General features: G+C 31.9%; 1 pseudogene across 1 annotated transcript; it reads right to left on the reverse strand.

The window, feature by feature from the left end:
* Positions 1 to 369: 369 nt before the first annotated feature.
* Positions 370 to 3,570, reverse strand: LOC143571797 (serine/arginine-rich splicing factor RS40-like; annotated as a pseudogene). The gene is made up of 5 exons (XR_013142158.1): positions 3,465 to 3,570; positions 2,417 to 2,529; positions 1,541 to 1,772; positions 910 to 1,464; positions 370 to 436 (listed from the first exon to the last, which is right to left on the reverse strand). The product of XR_013142158.1 is annotated as a serine/arginine-rich splicing factor RS40-like (transcript).
* Between the last annotated feature and the right edge of the window lie 16,634 nt (positions 3,571 to 20,204).

The raw sequence follows: 20,204 nt of genomic DNA on the forward strand, positions 1-20,204 counted from the left end.
TCTAAACTCTTGACGATTCCAATAAATAAGGCACTCGCCACAACATGTTGGGCTTTAGGGGGGGCGGTGTCCTTATTAGAGAACCCGCTAAGATCAAAATCTGGAAGTGAAGTACGTAAACGATCCATCGCACACCCATAATCAGAGTCCAACCCATAAATATCACAACCCCGAAGAATATGGTCTTGCAAACACCACGACTGTGCTCTCGAAGCCACAAAAGCATATGTAGATACATCCTCGGCCGAACAGAAACCCAACCCCCCATAACGGAAAAAAAATAATCCATTACTCTCATCATTAATCTTAGAAGCCTACAGACAACTTACACGTAACACAACTTCAATTACCAACATTCATCATTTCATCTCATCTCATCTCATCTCATTTGATTGATCACGAACGCGATCGCGATCTCTCCCTTGCTGCAGGTGACCTACTACATAACCACAACAAACACAATCATATATTTATCTATTACTTTAAACGAACAAACATGAAAACATGTCTCGTTCATTCATTTATGTTTGTTTACGTCCTTTCATTTTAATTCGTATATGTTCATTAGTTTACGTTTGTTTATGTTCGTTAATTTGTTACGTTCTATATTCATTAAAACCTTTTGGCCCATTACAACTTAGGATAGTTTTAGCAACTTTTTAGGCCTCTAACACACTAATCTTCACATTTACTTTTACTGGTTTCACCTCAGTTATGTCCGTTTGTTTATGTTCATGAATTGGCCACTTATACTATTAATGAACGAACATAAGTGAACACAAGCAAGAAACCCCAGTTTGCTTAATTGTTTGCGTTCAATCATTTGTTCAGTTAACTTTAAACAAATATGCTTCTGTTCGTGTTCATTCAATTTGTTTGTAGGCCTAGGTTCAATTTGGAAAAAAGTACTTGCGGTAGCGTTCAGGTGGGCTTTCAGCTCCACTATATCCCGGACTGTCACGTACAGCTGGTTTCGGCTCCGGACTAGGTTCACGAGGATAGTCATTAGGACTGACCCGGCCTTCACTTTGAGGACTTACAATAGCACCATGTTCATACTCAGGGCTGGCCCAAGCCTTTGGGACAGACCCATGAGGACTTCGACTTCTTTCCCTCTCCCTACGAGGACTCGGGCTGGGTTCACGTTTATGATCAGCATTGCGGGACCTTCCCTTTCCATTAGCACCGGGGCTAAAACCACGACCATAATCTGGGTTGGACCGGTCCCTGCGGTGTGGGCTCGGGCTACGCCCCCGTCCACGGCCATAATCCGGGCCGGCCCGGTGACGTCCACGCCCATAATCTGGGCTGGCCCGTTCTCTCTTATACGGACTCGGTGACCTGCCTCGATCATCGTTTCTTCTACGAGGTGACCTGTCACGACCTCTTGGGTCGTTCCCGTTCTTTCGGTCATCATCGTCTTTCATTGCATACTCAACCGAGATAACCCGGTCCATCAGCTTTCTGCGCAACAAAGGGTATAATATTATTATTTAAATAAAGTAGTTTTTACAATAAACTAATATAGGTAAATAAATACCTCATGTTTGTGGATTCAAGGGCTTTGGTGGCATCCTCTTGTAGCTCAAACTGAATAAAAGCAAAATTTCTTCTAATCCTTATGTTCAGAATCTTACCATAAGGATCAAATTGCCTCTCCAAATCCCTTGTTCTGGTATTGTATGGATCAAAATTGATAACAAGGTTTTTGAAGGCCTCGAATTGGATGAAGACCGTTTAGAGCTTACAGGTTGTCTGACATTGCGTTCTTGCTGCCAAAATCGAACAATGACATAGTTAAGAGCAAAAAGACAAAAAAAAGGCATAAATAAGACTGAAAGTTAGATTTGTACGTATGTTTAGGGGTGTAAAAACTGTAAATCGTGACGGGTTGGCGGGTTACAACTTTCGTAGCAATTTAAACAATCAACTACTCCGATTATTGGAAAGCCTTTTTTTTTTGTAATTTGAGCTATTTTAAATGTTTTTGTGTATTTCTCTCGCATTTCCAATAAAAAAATTGGGTTTACATATTTAGCTCGACAATGGAATGAGCGAATAGGATTAAATGGAGAATGGCTTTTATTGGAAGTGAACAGTAGATAAAAATGAACAAAAGGGAAATTAATTTCACTTTTGAAAGTTAACAGCTACATTAAAATAAAAGATCAAAAGATTTAACTATAAATTTTAACACTTTTCACCTCAGAAAACAATATATTAACTTCTTTAAAACTCTCAAACGGGTTAACAAGTCAACCCATTTTTTAACAGGGTGTGTTTGAGTTGACCCATTCTTTAAACGGTTCACGTTTGGGAAGGCCTATTTATAAAAACGGATCTTGTCAGCCAACCCAAAACCTGTTCTTTTCATGTTGTGTACTTGTGTCAAGAATTGACGCCGAGTAAGTGTTACCTTAGTCCACTCAACACGAAGTCGGCGTCCCTTCCTACCAAACTCATAACGGTCAAGTGCACGAATTGCATCTTCAGCGCCCCTTTCATCTTCCATATAGATAAAAGCAAACCCTGAAATAGGCAAAAACACAAATTAAAAAAACATACAAATGAGTATGACACCGTGTAAGTGTAGAACCTACTGTACTCTGTGTTGGCCAATTTCTCACTGAATATTTAGTTTCATACTTTTAACCTCGTATAAAAGATTAATCTTTTAAAGCTAAGTAAAACAGCAACAGACCTTGCATAATGAACTAATGGGATGTCATGGAACTAGAATCCAAGGATGGAATGGACTACGTGGAATGAAAGGCAACAATGTATGTGGTGAATGTGTGGTGGTAGTGGTGGTGATGCCAGAGTGGATCAGAATCGGAACGTGGGATGATCATCCAATGGGAATCCTGCGTGAAAGAAGTATGAGTATGGGGGTATTATTACACGTCAACAATCATACTCTTCTTGTTTAAAACATCCAAGCACCCCCATAATATAAGGCCCGTTGGTGGGCAAGTAGTGTGATTCGGAAGACGCTGACTCAACTTCAAAACATAGGATGCTCCAAACTTCTGCCTAGCGGGTCCGCACATGTCGTGGTGTGGATCGCATTTCACATTCTTACCAGCAAAATGTATATGAATATGTGTATGATAATTTGTTCACAAGAAGGGTATGTAAACAATCAAAAAAATGTTGTATATAAGATGAAGCATACATTTAATAAGTAGAATTACAATAACATAAATCTTTGTAGATTACTCCCACAATGCTCTTAAACCAACTTAGAAATGTATGAAGAATGTGTTATGAAATAAGTATTCTTCTATAATCAGTCATTAACTTTTTAAGTACTTAATGTACAACTTAATTAAAGATGGCTACTATAGTAATATTTCGAACTGCCTTCCAATGCTTAACGATAACACAAGTAAATATGGTTAACAACAACTTTAGGGGAATAAAACTCAAGATACAAAAATGAATATTATAACAAGCGAAATTACCAGACTTCATATCGACTCTATCAACTTTTCCATATTTCCTAAAGAGTCTCTCCAGATCACCTTGTCGTGCATCGAACTCAAAGTTTCCACAGAAAATAGGCCTCATTCACCTTCAAAATAAAAAGGAAAAAACAATTTAAAAGACCTGTACACAACTAATATTACATAAATGTGGAAAAATATCGGATATCAGTCATGGACCGACATTTGAGGTATCAGTTATCGTAGTGGGATATCGGTAATTTTAATATCATGCAGAGTTTATATATATGGCAATTTAACACTAGTAATTCAGTATACTCTCCTACCGTTAACAAATTAACCTTTTGCAACTTACAAAACACTAACAATTGTAGCAAGTAGGAAGTGATTAAGACTTAAAACACTAACACTAAACATTGACAATTAAGACTTAAAAAACTGATATCGGGTTCTGCTAGGGTCCGATAGCCACAGATATCAATTGCATAGAGTAACTCAACAATATCACAGCATGTGACCAGCAACTAATCAAAACTAATAGCCTAATTGCCTACAATTACCGAGTAAAATTTCTAATTATAAATGTATCATTAGGAAAATAAATTCCAGATGAATTTGAAATTATTAATAAAAAACGAATTACGTTACAATTAAACGAAATTGCAGCAGGTCAACGGAAAATTAAGATAACAACACCCAACAAATTTCCGGATCTAGCCGTTCATAAGATATGTATGTAAAATTAAAACATTTATAACGAATTTGACGGTATTAATGTTGAAAAATTCACAACCAGATCCTACAATATACAGGCATTTATATATGAAATTAAGGCTAATACGTTTAATTACAAATTAAATTAATTTTGATGATTAAATAGAGAGTTTGATGTCACCTTCTTTTCCTTGAGAAAACCCTAATTTGCAGAGATGACGAAGAAATGAAATGAGGATAATAAAATATCTATCTGGAGAAAGAGAAAGAGAAAGAGAAACTGACGGCGTTTAATTACAACCAGTTTCTTTCTGTATATAGTAACCACTTTACATTTAACACCCTTAACTTTCTTCATATGTCTAATTTTTGTTTTCTTGCTAATTAATTAAACCTCATTTAAATTTAAATAAAAGGTGCTTTTCGTAAGTTTAATTTTTTTTCGGTTGACTGAATCAAAATATACTACTGCTTGTGTATGTATAGTGACAGTTATTTATGCAAAATACATATCAAGTTACGTAATGTAATATTTCTAAGGGGAAAAGGTGTATTGAAATTGTAGTAGGTAGGGTAGTTCTAGATGAGCATAGTGAGTTAGAACATAAGTTGTTGAAACATGAAACCTATAAAAGTTCAAGAAAACAGGAATGTTTATTATGAAAGCATTGTGCAGATGGTAGGCTGTCTACAAAAATCTCTTAAAATTTTAAGGATCAGAACGAGCATAAAAATGGATATTGGAATCATGTTTTTAATTATTTGATATATAATTTGACAATTCTGCCGATTAAGTTGTATTTCCGGAGAAAAAATAATTTTAATAATTAGAAGTTAATAAAATATCTCATACAAAACACAAAATAAAAGCATCATCAATGAGAATTGGAAACTGAACATGCTTTTTGGTTTCTTGGACATTCACTATTCATGGCACCAAGTAATCATTTTGTATACTTGCATTTTTAAAACAAAAGTATTATATATAAAACTAGTTTTTAGCCCGCGTGTTACGCGGGTTACTTTTAGTTTTTTTTTAATAATTATTTTTTATTATTATTGTTTATGTATATTTTTCATGTAGGATGTGTTTAGGCATTAAATTTAAAGGTTACATGAACTTATAAAATATGTAAAATTTAATAGTTGTAGTTAAAGTATAGTTTGTTTTGTTTTTTGTTTATATCTCAAATGAGTCTCATTGGTCTAGTAGTTAACGTGACCCAACATTTTGTTATTTAATATGCGAATTTTCGTTTTAATATACATGAATACATAAAGAAATTCATATGGTTTGTGTTATTTTCGTTTGTATTGAGTTGTTACAGTCCATTGGTGATGTAGAGCGTTTATGTTGTTTAATTGATCACCAAAACTTGGCTCTCATGTGTCTGTCAATTAATGTAGCTAAACATTATGTTTTTTGTTGTTTAAAATATGTATTTTGTGCCTGATTGTGAACTGAGCTTTTAATAAATTGATGTATTTGAATTTCTATCAGCCAGTTCTAGTTTCACGTCTATCTGAAATGGGTACGTCATGTGTTATCATTTCATTTTTTGATGAATTATTGATTTATTATATTTTTTCTAGTAAGATATTTAGTTTATGATTTTCATATTATTTTGGATGTATTTGTTGTATTTATAAATTTTGTAGTTTAGTTATTGTTGTGTATTAGAAGAACATTAATTAGTTAATTAGTTTTCATTCTTATCAAATATAATAGAAGCTATATTAGTTTATGAATTATATTAACGAAAATTATATGATCATATATAAAAACAAAGTTTTTAAAAATTTATTTTTTATTAATAATGTATACGTTTTTAATATTTTATACATAAACTTTTGTATTATGAAGTTTTGTAGATTTATTTCTTTTTTATATTTTAAAATGGGTAATAATTGGAAGCCATCATTTGAAAGTGACGCTATAATGATAATAAACATCTTGAGAAACTCTTTTCTCGCCTTCTTTATCAAATCCTTCGTTTCATCTAACAGTTAGAAACCCTAATTTAATATTCCCCTTAATTAGGACGATGTTGTTGTTAAGTGGAAGTTTTGTAGGTTGTTGAAGGGATTTGTGTTTGTTCTTAGTTTATTTAATCAAACACTGTGTCAATAACAATTTACAACCATTTTTAAAATAATATATTGGTTTTAAATAATTTTAACTATCACCTTTTGGCCACTGCTGATCATAACTAATGAAATGACTATGTTGATCAGTTCTTCATGTAAGTAATATAAAACATGACAAATATTAAACCTATGAACCTGTTACAGCATGAAGAGTAGTAACCGCAGCAGGGTATGATGTAGTCGACATGCTTGTCATTTTGATTGAGTTCCCCTTTAGGATGTATAGTTAAGGATGGTTAGGGTTCTTGAGAGGAACCCAGTTTAGAAGAGAGAGGAGACACATGATTTACTTATGTGTGTGAGATCAGGTTATGATGTTAATTTATTCTCTCTATATATACACCCAAGGGGAAACCCTTTATTAGCTATTAAGAGTAATATGGCCCATCAACAATTACCAAGCTAATATATAATAAGGTATAATAAATTATTTTGATCTATTATTATATAAATGATAATGATGGTCATATAAATAAATATATAAAATATATTTATTCTTACATTCTCCTACTTGGCCGAGTAATCATTTATTATGAGTATTAGATAAGCCTGATCACGACTTAACACTCATTTTAGCTTTAAACTTAAACTGGAACAGAGAAATACAGTCATTGAATTGAACATCAGCTCAAGACCCCCATTAATCATACTGCAGTTCTTATTTAAAACCTAAGTAGTTATGATCAAAATTTTCAAGTAAGCCCTTCAGAACGTTTGATTTGTATATTTAATTCGTCTATATGTCATTATGCATGCAGAACATAGTAAGAGACGTACAAAATCAAAACTGATGAGGAAATTTAATAGTTAATCATTCATAGTACGATATGCAGTTGTACGTGGTCATTAACAAACCCCTCATGATTATAAGCGCTTTCATAATACTTATGGGTAATAAACCTTTAGTTATAGGATCCTTAAGCATATCATGAATGTATTCGATATGAAAATTTAGATTCCTCAATTCATTCATAAACGAATAATTAATTTCATATCAAAATTTAATGCAACACCTATCAAACTGTTACTGTTTGAGAAAACATGGTAGCTGACGTTATCACAATTAGTCTTCAATATATAGTTATTTGGAGTTTAATAAAACTTATGAGTCCACTAATAAATATTCAACAATATTTATTGACAACAACGTTGTAATTTATCAACATATTATGTTGTTATGACTTAGGTTGTTGTTATCAGTTTATTATGACTCTTCCATGAGATAGATTTATCTACTGACATAAGAATATATCCCGAAAATTACATTTTCTTATATCTGAATATGACAAAGTTAAGAGTAATATACCGGTTTGAATTCTCACTTCTTCTTTTAAATTATAGTCTTTCGTTTCTTTTAAAGATATTTAAATACTCTTTTAGATGTTTCACATTAATCTAGGCATATCTAGTGTGTTACAATTTTGAGTAATATCTGAACGAGTATAGACTTGAACCTACATAAGGCTTCTACTTAATAAAGCATAAGGTAATAATCTCAATGATCCTATTATCCTCTAAATAGAGCAATATTGTTTGTTACATGTGTAAGAACCCATTTAAGATAAAACTTATAGAACAAAACTAATGTCCCTTTGGGTCTATCTCAGAATGTTATGATATCTATTATGTAAGGGTTATCTTTGAGATATTTCATATCAAAGTGTGTGAACAATGCTTTGACTTATGTAACATATACTTGTCAGAAGAATGTCATCTATATAAGGACAAGTTTCCTTTTAGTCGCTACCACTCATCTTGAGGTAGGTACATTAATCCACTTGGTTTTTGATGAAAATAATTGTATAAATATTTCATCAACTTTTGATGTTTTCATTAACCCATATATGGATTTTATTGACTTATAGACTAAATGTTCATTAACCTTCAGTTTATAATATTTAGGTTGTTTTATGAGCATGTAGATATGTAAGTCAGTTATTAGGGAAAGTTGTTTAATGTTCTTCTAACGTAGCTCTTTAACTATTATAAGCTACTTGAACAGTGATGATCCTCAAAGAAATGTTTTATAATATAGGTTATAAGATTCTTTGATGATTTATTCCCTTTTGAATCTAACCTTTAATAATCAATTATGCTTCTTGGTGTCTTAACGTTTGTGTTAGGATTTAGTTTAGTTATGAACACCTTTAGGTGATTCAACCAAATTTCAAAACGTTAGAGACTTATGGAGTCAATTATGATTGATGATAATGGTTTAATTATAAGGGGTATGATCATTAAACTTTCCAACATCCAATTCAACTTTAGTTAGGGTGGTTACATAAGCATCAAATTTAGTAGGTTTTAAAACCTAGATGGCCTCCTAAGTTGATTATTGGGTAATTTTAAAAGTCTCAGTTTTATGGATTAGCTCTTAGTTAGGTTGCTATCATTTTTTGGATTCTAAGTGTGTAAGATTTGGCGCAGTATGGTGTACAAGAGGTGTAATTGGAGTAAAATTTATTATCTCTCTTCCCCCGCCTCTTGTACTTCTAACAAGTCATTATAAAGACTTTTACTGCTCCCACTGACCTTAAAAACCTTAGGTAATTAGCATACTTAGGGTCAGTATTTAAAGACCAATAGATTCTAACAGAGAAACAAGTTAATAATATAAGTTGTTGCAGTTTCTCTTGGTGAGGATTAATTTAGTAAGAAATCTGAATTTGTCCATGTTAAGCAATAATGAAACTTTTGTAAAAGTAGTAGTAAATTCTAAAGAGATAAGTTTTGACGGAATAGTGTTATGATGGAGCAGTGCCTTGTACAAGAGGTGTATTTGAGATAATATAAAGTTTTCACTCCCCCCACCTCTTGCAAATCTTGTAAGTTATGATTGAGACACTTGAGGCTCCCACTGATATTTAATATCTCTAGGAAAAATACAAGAGAAGTTTCAATGATGTACATGACGTGGGAATCTGTCATATATATGTTAGACTTGATTTGATTCCATTAACGTCCAGATGTCATAATAAACTTAAAGGATATATTTAGAAGAAATCGTATTAAGTATATATGAACGGATCTCTTTAAGACCGCGGACCATAGAATACTGATTAGATACAAGTAAATAACATTTTAAATGATAAAAGAATTATGTCTGAATATTCGTTTGAATAAGTTTCACGAATGTCAGTGAAATATAACTTATGGTGGACCCATACTTATTCCTTAAGCCAAGTAATGTTTTGGGCATTTAACACATGATTTAAAATCACTAAGAATGAGATTATATGAAAAATCACCCTCATCAACCATGTCATGATTTCTCATAAAATTTGGTTTTAATAGATGATTATAATAGGTCTCATTTGTCTTTCGTTAAATTTTTATTTGCATTATAACAAAAGTTGTGAAAGTATACATTATCATCTAGTTCTATGTTATAAATGTTTCAATCCAGACATTGATAACAAATAACATAAGAGTTTAAGGTAAGAGTGACTTTATGTTGGCTATGCAAACCTTATAACTGTCATAATGTAACTTAAGTATTGATACTAAATTCTGATTAATCTTCATAATATTTTAGGTATCATAAAGTGTAATTAAAAGACAGTTTATCATGGTTCTAATAACCTTAACATTTAAATTTATCACTAACACTCATGTTAGTTATTTGTTGATTTCGGGTAAACATATAGAACTAGACTCAACAAATCATGTGTTAATGGGAATATTAGGATTAGCAGACTTATATATCATTATTATACAACTATCAATTTTAGCCAGTTGTTCTTTCGAATTATGGATAGTCTTGTAATGTCTATGCCTAATCTAATGGCATATTTTTGCAATGGGACTTCTCCTTAAGAAACCTAAAGCGGGAAGTAATACTTGTATTTTGTCTATGAACCTTAGAATTATCCTCTTTTAGGTTTTAGTGGTAGTGAGTTGAATAACATCTTATTTCTAGCACCAGACATTTCTATTCGTGTACATATGTTGCTGATCAACACACTCATTTTCCTTTGGTACTTCTGAGTGTTATAGTTGATTCGTAAGGCACCAAATTGTACTGCTGAAAATTTTAGTATGTAATGTACTAAAAAATGTATTTATTTCCATGTGTAAGCCCTTAATTTTATGGGTCATGGTATTTTACATTATGATGTATTCGGTAATGCCATTTAACCTTATAGTTAGAATTTTCAAGAAAGAATGTATGCATCTTATGAGTTATTTTGATTAGTCTTAGGAAAAACTAAATCAAAAATAACTATAGTGATAGAATTTATTTAAATAAATTATAGATTATCATTATTATAAAAGACATTATGATTGACGCATCCCATTTGTTATGCTCTAGTTTTTAATATAATGATTGTTATTAGAAAGAGCAGTAGGATAGTCATATCATGTCTTAATATATAATTAAAACTGAGAAGAGCTAAATATTATTAAAACTCTTTATGAGATAAAATTCAATTGTATTTTAAGGTTAAAGTGGATGATTTGGATGAGATCGTTATTTATGAAAGAAAATATAGTGAGTAATATTATGGGATATTAAAATAATATAGATTAAAGTTTACAATCATTAGATTAATGAAGGATCATTAATATGAGGATCACTATATTTTATTGAAGATGTGATATGTCTGTTATGAACATCAAACTAATAGACTATAATTAATAGTTCTACTTAAACAAAAAATAAATCACCTTTGGACAGAATTAAAAGTTATTTAAGTATATTTGCAAAACAATTGTAACACATCACCTTTGGGCAGAAGTGAGACAATTATTTTAATTATGCACGAGCTAGTTTTGCTAAATAAAAATGTAACAAATCACCTTTGGGCAGAAGTGAGACATTTGTATCATGTTAGGAAAAACTAACAAAAGCTTTTCGGTTATACTTGAATGATAGGGTAAATGTAACTCATCACCTTTGGGCAGAAGTGTTACATCAAAAGTTCATTCAAGTTAAGCCTTTATGTTTTGTAAAATTTTATAATATTTAAGGTTTACAAAACATTTAATTAGTTAATAGCGGAAAATGTTTAGAGTAAGGATTTTTAAGTTTCCGGTAGGACCTTATTTTGCGGAATTAGTTCTCGGAAATTTTGGGTTCCCGAGAATTGCCAGTTTCCGGCTTTTAGTGGGTTTTTCAGTATTTGGGTGTTTACATGATTTTATGGAAAATGTTGATTCTGGTATTAGTGAGTTTTCGGGTTTATGGGTTATGACCCAAAACCATTTTAGAAACTCATAAACTCTTAGAACACATAAGCTATTTTAAGCCCATAATACATGATTTTTAAATAGCTCCTGAACCCGTAAACTGGTTTAAGCCCTTAACCCATGATCTTTATTAACTAAATTAATAATGATAAGATTTGGTTCAAATCTTTTTAATGATTAACAATTATATTTGTTTCTTATTTTAAGGGGATTCAAATCTTTTAAGAAAATATTAAAACTTCTAAATTATCCAAGATTTGAAAAAATATTTCCCTAAATAATCATTAACAAATTTTAATCTAGATTTTGAACCAACATATGTATAATTTTTGATAATAATGATGAACACGAAGAACATCATCGAAATTTTAACAATTAAACATAAAAAAACTTGGAATCGAAATCTTTAAACATGAAATTAACAGATTTCGAAAATATTAGAGTTTACTAAATATGAATTTTAGCGATTTTAAACAGTTTCATGTATTGTTTTCGTAATAGAACATGAAAAAAAAAAGAAACCTAAAAAATTAGGGTTTATCAAGTTTTAGTCCATGTCTTCTGATTCAATTCCAGATTTACGGAAAACATGAAGAACTGATTAATCAACATCACTCTGATGCCACATGTTGATCAGTTCTTCATGTAAGTAATATAAAACATGACAAATATTAAACCTATGAACCTGTTACAGCATGAAGAGTAGTAACCGCAGCAGGGTATGATGTAGTCGACATGCTTGTCATCTTGATCGAGTCCCCCTTTAGGATGTATAGTTAAGGATGGTTAGGGTTCTTGAGAGGAACCCGATTTAGAAGAGAGAGGAGACACATGATTTACTTATGTGTGTGAGATTAGGTTATGATGTTAATTTATTCTCTCTATATACACCCAAGAGGAAACCCTATATTAGCTATTAAAATTAATATGACCCATCAACAATTACAAAGCTAATATATAATAAGGTATAATCAATTATTTTGATCTATTATTATATAAATGATAATGATGTTCATATAAATAAATATATAAAATATATTTATTCTTACAGACTAATGACAGTCTCACATTTTATCATTTTTTTTCTACCAATGAACTCTGATTAATGAAGTCTTAACATCGTTAGTTTTCATGATGTGACATTCTTATTTGGCATATATGTGGCATGCTTATGTGACATATTGCACTGCCACAACCACCACCATGGAAGTCAACATCACCATGACCGCCACTGGCACACCCCGACCAAAGGCAGCGGAACATGTCGGAATGCAACAGATTTCCCAAGAGCACAAGACACTATTAAAGTGACAACATTTAAACAACTCATTAATTTCATTCAATCACCAAAAGTAACACATCTTGTTTATAAAAATAACACCAAATATAAGAATTCAATTGTTAACTTTTCTAATAACCTAAACGGTCTCAAATAAGATAGCATCTTCAAACTCCAATCAACCAATAATCAAACCTGTAACAATGCGTACAAAAATATCTGTCAACACGTATGTTGGTGAGCAATTACATATTTTTAATTGTATATAATATGAGGCAAAATTCACAAACATATATGAGACTATAAATAAAAGCATCAATTGCGGTATATATATCATAAGTAAATGATGATCCTTTCTAATCGATAGCAACCAACATACTCGGATAATGATGCCCTATTCTACTTGCACAAGGCTAAGTATTTAGGGGTGCATATGATCATACTTATTTCGTTCCACAAAAACATAAAAATAAACACTCATGCACGTAAAGCATATGAAACATATAACACACAATAGAGCAAGTATTCTAAGTATCATACACCCTAGAGTTTGCGCCTTTAAGGATAGAGTATTATAAATTATTCATGTTTTGAATAAGTATGCATGCGATGGTCGGGTATTTTGTATATATATATATCAGTGTATTAGTTATGTATTTTTATTGAGTATACTGTTAGAACTTTGGTACTTCATACGTGCTTTTGTATATCAGGTAATTGATCGTTAAAGATGCTAAATGGGAGACCAGTATGAGCATGGAATGATATCTCAGGAAAACCAGGGCATGATTTGAAGTCTTAGGAAGTGTTAGAAGGATTCGGGACGAGTATGGATGAGAAATCATAAACCGATGCTAAAACTGAACAAGATAGGTTGACAAAAAGCGACTAAGAAGTAAAACGAGCATATCTTGGGCTAGAAAATGAGTTACGGGACCCATAATATATGAATTTTGGGTTTCTCGACGAGAGGAATCCAAATATGATGTTTTCTTAGGTCGCGATACGCGATGAGATGGGCATATGACCATCGTGTATCGCGATGGACATAAAAAATGGGAAAAATAGGGTTTTGACCTATATCTTCTAATTTACAAACCCTAAGCAGGGAGGACGACTTCCAGCAGTTGTTAGGCGATTTTGGGTGAATTCCAGGGCTACCAATCATCTCTTGATTAATCCTAATGGCATTCCTCATCATAAATGAAGATCTATCGATGACGATGCTCGGCTAATCTCTCTGATTCATTCCCGGGATGAAAGTTTGTATTTTATTTAGTTTTTAATGTAACCAAGAGCATGCAATTTGTAATTATCATTGAGTGATCTACGAGTATTGATATTTAGTATTGATGTGCATTCAATCTGTAACACCCCGGCTAAAGCGGAAATGCCTGAGTGTGACGTACAAATTGCTCAAAACACATGTGACACTATTAAGTGATAATATTATCATTAAATAATTTAAACATAAAGTACACAAGTTTATAACAAGAAATACACGAAAAATACAAGAACAATTTAACAACTTGTCCATTTATTGAAATACCATAAGTTCTAATGTCTTCTTCTTGTGTCAACTAAGAATAGATCTACTTGTAGCATATATATATATATATATATAAAATAATGTCAACTAAATGAATAGTTGGTGAGTCCACACAAGTTTGATATAAGTACATAAAACTCACAAAATTCTATGAACTAGTGTAAATGAGCAAGTAAAATCCTTTCTAGTTGGGATTGTGCACCAACGTACTCAGATAAGCGCAAGTAAGGTCCTTTTCCGGTTAGAATTGTGCACCAACGTACACGGATAATGAGGCCATTTTCCACTCATAAAAACAATTGTCTTGAGCGCAAAGGGGGCATATGATCATACTTAATAAGGAAACCATGAACACGTAATCTTTGAGCAAGTAAGCAAATAAACACACAAGTCCATGTAACGAATTGTAGTTTGTAAATAATAATTAAACGAAATTGTAATGTTGATAGGATATATATGTTACCCCCAAAATGTGTAAAAGCGTTAAAATGGGGTGTGAGAAACTCACCTTGAAGTTGATGAAAAACTTGAAATAAAACAGAAAGCATGTAAAAGAAGCCGAAACAATTGAACGTCACGAACTAGAATTAAAAGTACAAAAGTAATATTAACTAATGATTTATAATAAGTAGATAAATCGGGTTGTCGGGATTTAGAAGTTGAATGTATATTTTATCATTTTATTTTTATTGTATCTTTTTATTGCAATTGGTACTATAGTATTATTTAAAGTTGTAACGATAATTTAACGATTTCATTTATTTAAATATTATTTAGATATTAATTTAATACGAGGTAGAGGATTATAACGTTCGTGGAATATTGATTTTTAATGGAAATTTTAACTTCAAAACTATTACATTAACGTGTTATAAAGTTAACAAAATGATATTTAATAGTATAATATTTAATCAGATTTTCACGAAACTTCAATGAAAAACAAAAGTTGTTTTCTTAGGTGAAAAGTGATAAATATGATTTATATCTAGTATTATTTAACTTGAATTAATTTTATTAAATTTATAAAGACTTTTAATATAGTTATTGATTTATAAAAACAATAAAAGAACAAGGTTTAAAAAATAAATACTAAAAACGGCCTGAACCCGGGTCCTTCTGCCCACACTCAAATGAACTAACCAGTAGACCTCGGATTGTATATTTGGTTTTATAACAGAAAAAAAATACTTAACTAATATGTTCATCTTCAACATCCAAACCCTAGAATTTCAAATTGATTAATATGTTTCATTTTCGTTAATTTAAAGGTAGGGGATTTGTTTTGTGGCTTAAAATGATTGAAAACTATATAACAATTACCTCAAATGATGCCTGAAAGACGGTGAACGGCGAGTTGGCTGGAACCGAAATAATAAGAACAAATTAGAGGTTATATAATGTATGTTTGATTAAATCGATGTTGTGGACGAGTTTAGATGAAGGATTAGAGGCTATTTATAGTGTCAATTGGGTCGTAGGACGAGTAAATGGTCGTTTAATGATTTGACCGGAATCCGACGGTTACGCGAATTGAAATCGGCCTTTAAGGTTGTTAGTATGAGATTCGGTGGCTCAAAACACAACTAGTGTGTCTTAAGCGAGTGAACTCGGTTTAGTTTGGTCTTGGTTCGGTCCTTGACTCGGAATAAGACCGAGGATGGTTATCACATACCCAATACCATAGAACTTATTAAAATGAACTTAGAATTTATAATATACAAATCTTACATGTAATATATTATTAAATCATTTTTAATATAAAGCGTTTAACGAGAGTTCAGTCTTGGTTCGGCCCTTGAATCGGAATAAGACCGAGGATGGTTACCACATACCCAACACCATATAACTCATTAAAACAAACTTATAAATGATAATACTCAAGTTCTAAATACAATATGTTAACAATAAAGTATTTAAACAAAAGTTCGGTTTTGGTTCGGTTCTTGGCTCGGGATGAAACTGAGGATGTCTACCACATACCCAAATACCATTGAACTAATAAAATGATTCGGAAACTAAAATGTAAGGCCCCATCACCGATGCCCTACATTGGACGTTGGAATTACTCATAAACATCGTTCTAAATATCAGAGTTAATTAAAACTTTTGTGGAATATTAAACTTCAACCAGAATATATTACCTAACATCCAAATCTTGCCTTTAACAAACATTCTTAGTCTTTTAAAAGTAAAACATAGTCTTTAAAACATCATAACATTTCCATGAGATGTAAGTGCCTTCAATTCCATGCCATGTGTCCATATCAAACGAACTGCCTCATTCTACTCACCTGCGTGCATACTAAATGTCAGCTACGTTGAGTGAGTTCTAGTTAATCAAGCAGCATACAATTAGTTCACATACTTGCACACATGCCCGAAGGTGTGTACACCATTCATACTTAACCTGTTCACATTATTTTCTTACATACGTTCATACATTCATTCTTCATACTTTCTTTACCATCATAGTACATACATAACTATCTATGCAACTTATAGAGCATTCCGCCTTATAACCTCACTGTAACATTCGTTATTTTTTCAAGCCCGAATTTTGACCCGTTTGAATATTCTTAACCGAACGTTTGTTTATTTATTAAAACCAATAAGTTATTAGTTTGGTTGGTCATTGATCATTTATTACACCACTCATATATGTGTCGTTATTTAATAAAACTATCCAACTTGTGCAAAAATCACCCCGTTTTTCATGTTCTATCATAACTTGTTAACCATCCAAACCTGAAGGACCATTCTGAAAATTTTTAAAATATTATTTTAATTCATCTTCTTCTTTCCTCATCATCACCATCGAGCTATACCCCCTCTTCTTGTTCCTCAATCTTCGGCGTAATTGATCTTTCCAAATCCTTCCTTGACCCATAAACGCGTTAACCGACAACCTAATTATAGTAAATCATAGTGATTTGACAGCTAATTCAAATGAAAACGAACCCCGGCTAGCATGATCAATTTACCCTATAAATACACAATCTTAATTCAATTAACTGGTACCACACACTCCTCTATCTGTCGCGAACCTAACCCCTATAGATAATTAGATTAATTTGTTCATTCAGCAGTTTGTTTTTTACACACCTTAAGCCGGCCCAATTTTAATCTCGTTCACCCTCGTCCGATCCTTGTTAGAGGTGATTGATTACATGGTTTTAATCGCGTTAATGTCTTGATCAAAAGCCCAAAGATCTATTTGGTTAATTATAACTGGATTGATCAAATCAAGATGTTAGGGTTTATTATCAAATCTGATAGGAACTGCTAGTGTATATAATTTATGGAAACTATTCTTAATTACTTGTAACTGGTAGCCGAGCTAGTTAATTCATGTGTATGGCGGGGCAGAGGTCGCAGGTTCGACCCCTGCACCAGATTTTTTTGGGAATTTTCTTGTTTTATTTATTTTTAAATCATTTAACAACTATAATAACTAATAAAGATTGTTTTAATAAAAAACCCAATTTGTAATACTCGTTTAACTCACGTTTCCGTTCATGTATATACGTGTAGGTATTATGATATATATATATATATATATGTATATACACATAAAGTATATTATAACTTAAATACTAATGTTTTTAATATAAAAAATCAAGTAAACTAATTTTTTATATTTATAAAACTACAAGTATTAAGTTATGTTTTCTTAAATCATAATAATTATTTTTAAAACCTCATATATATTATTATATTATTTAACTAATTTTCGTAATAAATACCATACTTTACTTAGCGTATCCGTTTGCTCTTATTTTCTCATTAGGCTTTAGCATTCGCGTGTGACTTTTCTCGTCTTCTCGTCATCTTAATCACTTTTGTCCGTATTTGAGGTGAGTTTACATACCCCTTTTTCATATTTTATATTTCGGGGGTAACATGTTTACCTTATTTAATTTTATATATTGTTTATTTCTACATCTATTTCAAAACACAATTCGTTATATGTTTATGTGTGATGATTGCAATATCTATGACTATGCTCTATGTGCTTAAGTGTTTATTTTATGTTTGGTGGTTGGTATCTGATGTGCTAAAAGTAGTCAAATAATTATTAACTAAAACAAAGCTAATCTAGACACTAAGTAATAATTCTAGACTCTTAAACTTAACTTAAACTACTAACCGGCAAGTGTACCGTTCGACTCTAGTACAACTAAGTAAGTCGAGATATCGAACCCACGAGACTCTTTAAATTACGAAACTTGCAAATTAGACTCAACTACAAGACGTGACTATTTAATAATAATGTTTGAAGGGGGTTTTTAAACTAATTATTAATTAACTAAACCTAACCCTAATTAAATAAAATATAATAAACTATTAAAACACTTAGATTAACTCAGATGATGAAAATAACTACCTAGGCTAGAATCTCCAATGTTACGAAAATCAATCGAATGGGAAACTTAAGTTATGGAATTGGGATCGTAAAATAGACCCTTGACAGAAAACCCGAACAGGACCATTGATCTTCAAGAAGAAACCTATGGATTTCTAACAAGTTTTAAGACTCACCAGTTTTATGAATTAAACTTCCTTACGGTTATTTAATAATTTATGTCTAAGTATCTTTATGAAGAAATCCTACCTTACAGCGCGGAAATCAAAGATAGTTAAGTAGATTCAATTGACTTAATAGACTAAGCTAACAATCAAACCTAGACGAACTCCTTACGAAGAACTAAATCTAGCAATCCTGACCAACAAAGATCTATCAATAACCTATCACCTTACAACTTTCTAGGCTAACAGCTCACTTTTATCTATTTAATTAGTTTTATTGTTTTTTGATCTTAATGCATATCAATCATAAACTAGTCAAGAACACACAGTAAATGACTTAACAAAACCCTATCCTATGAAACAATCACCAATGGTAATGTGAAACAATAAATCCAAGTAAATAAAACAAAGCAATCATACGCATCCGTTAATTCAAACTTAACAGTTTACTTAAAACATAAAATCCATAACGAAAAGAAATCCCAAACAAAATAAAACCGGACAAAGGTTCATCACGACCTAGGTAGTTTATGAAGTTTAGCCTAGCATCATATAATATAAATCAAACAAAGCAAATAAAACTGAAAACATGGTGAATGAATGAGAAACGAAAGATTAAAAGCGATAAAACCCGTAGTCTTCGAACTTGAATGTAAAGCTCTTCACCGGCTGTTCTCTTGCCTTCAAAATCACCACAAGACTCGAAAATATGCTTCAAGGAACTCCAAATTCGTCTGGTGGCAGTAGGTTATGTTCAGGTTTAAGTTAAAGATGTTTAAATACCCAAAACAAGGCCCAACTTGAAGCAAAAACGAATTAAAAATCCACCCGCAGCTTCCCTAGGCGCCGCGCGACGGGCTTTGGCCTCCCCGGTCGCGCGGAGCGGCGTGCTCTACCAAGGGGTCCGGTCAGACCGGCCCGGTCTAACCGATTCTCTGTTCTGGCTCTTCCTGACGCGTTCCGGATCTCCGTTTTGGCTCTTTTTAACTCGTTTTTCGCCTTTTCGAACACGATCAACTTCCATTGCCTACAAAACATAAAAGTGTTAGTAGTATACAAATCTCGACTAAAAACGAACATAAACTATTAAAATATTAATTAAAATATGCAAGGGAAACATAAACATTTAGCATTACATCAATATCCCCACACTTATTCTTTTTTGTACCTGAAAAAGTTTGATGCAGTTGGATCAAAATTGAAAAATACAGTCTTACAAACATATAGGTTAATTTTTAAAGCCCGGAAAAACGCTAAAACCGCGATCACCGATATTATTGTCCACTTAAACCCATGCCTTAATCTGTACCCGGACAAATAAGATCCGACAATAATATGTTTACACAATTAA

The sequence above is a fragment of the Bidens hawaiensis genome, unplaced genomic scaffold, assembly GCF_021521415.1.
Source record: "Bidens hawaiensis isolate Kalapana, Puna unplaced genomic scaffold, B.hawaiensis_p1.1 tig00025583_1, whole genome shotgun sequence".
Taxonomy (NCBI): Eukaryota; Viridiplantae; Streptophyta; class Magnoliopsida; order Asterales; family Asteraceae; genus Bidens; species Bidens hawaiensis.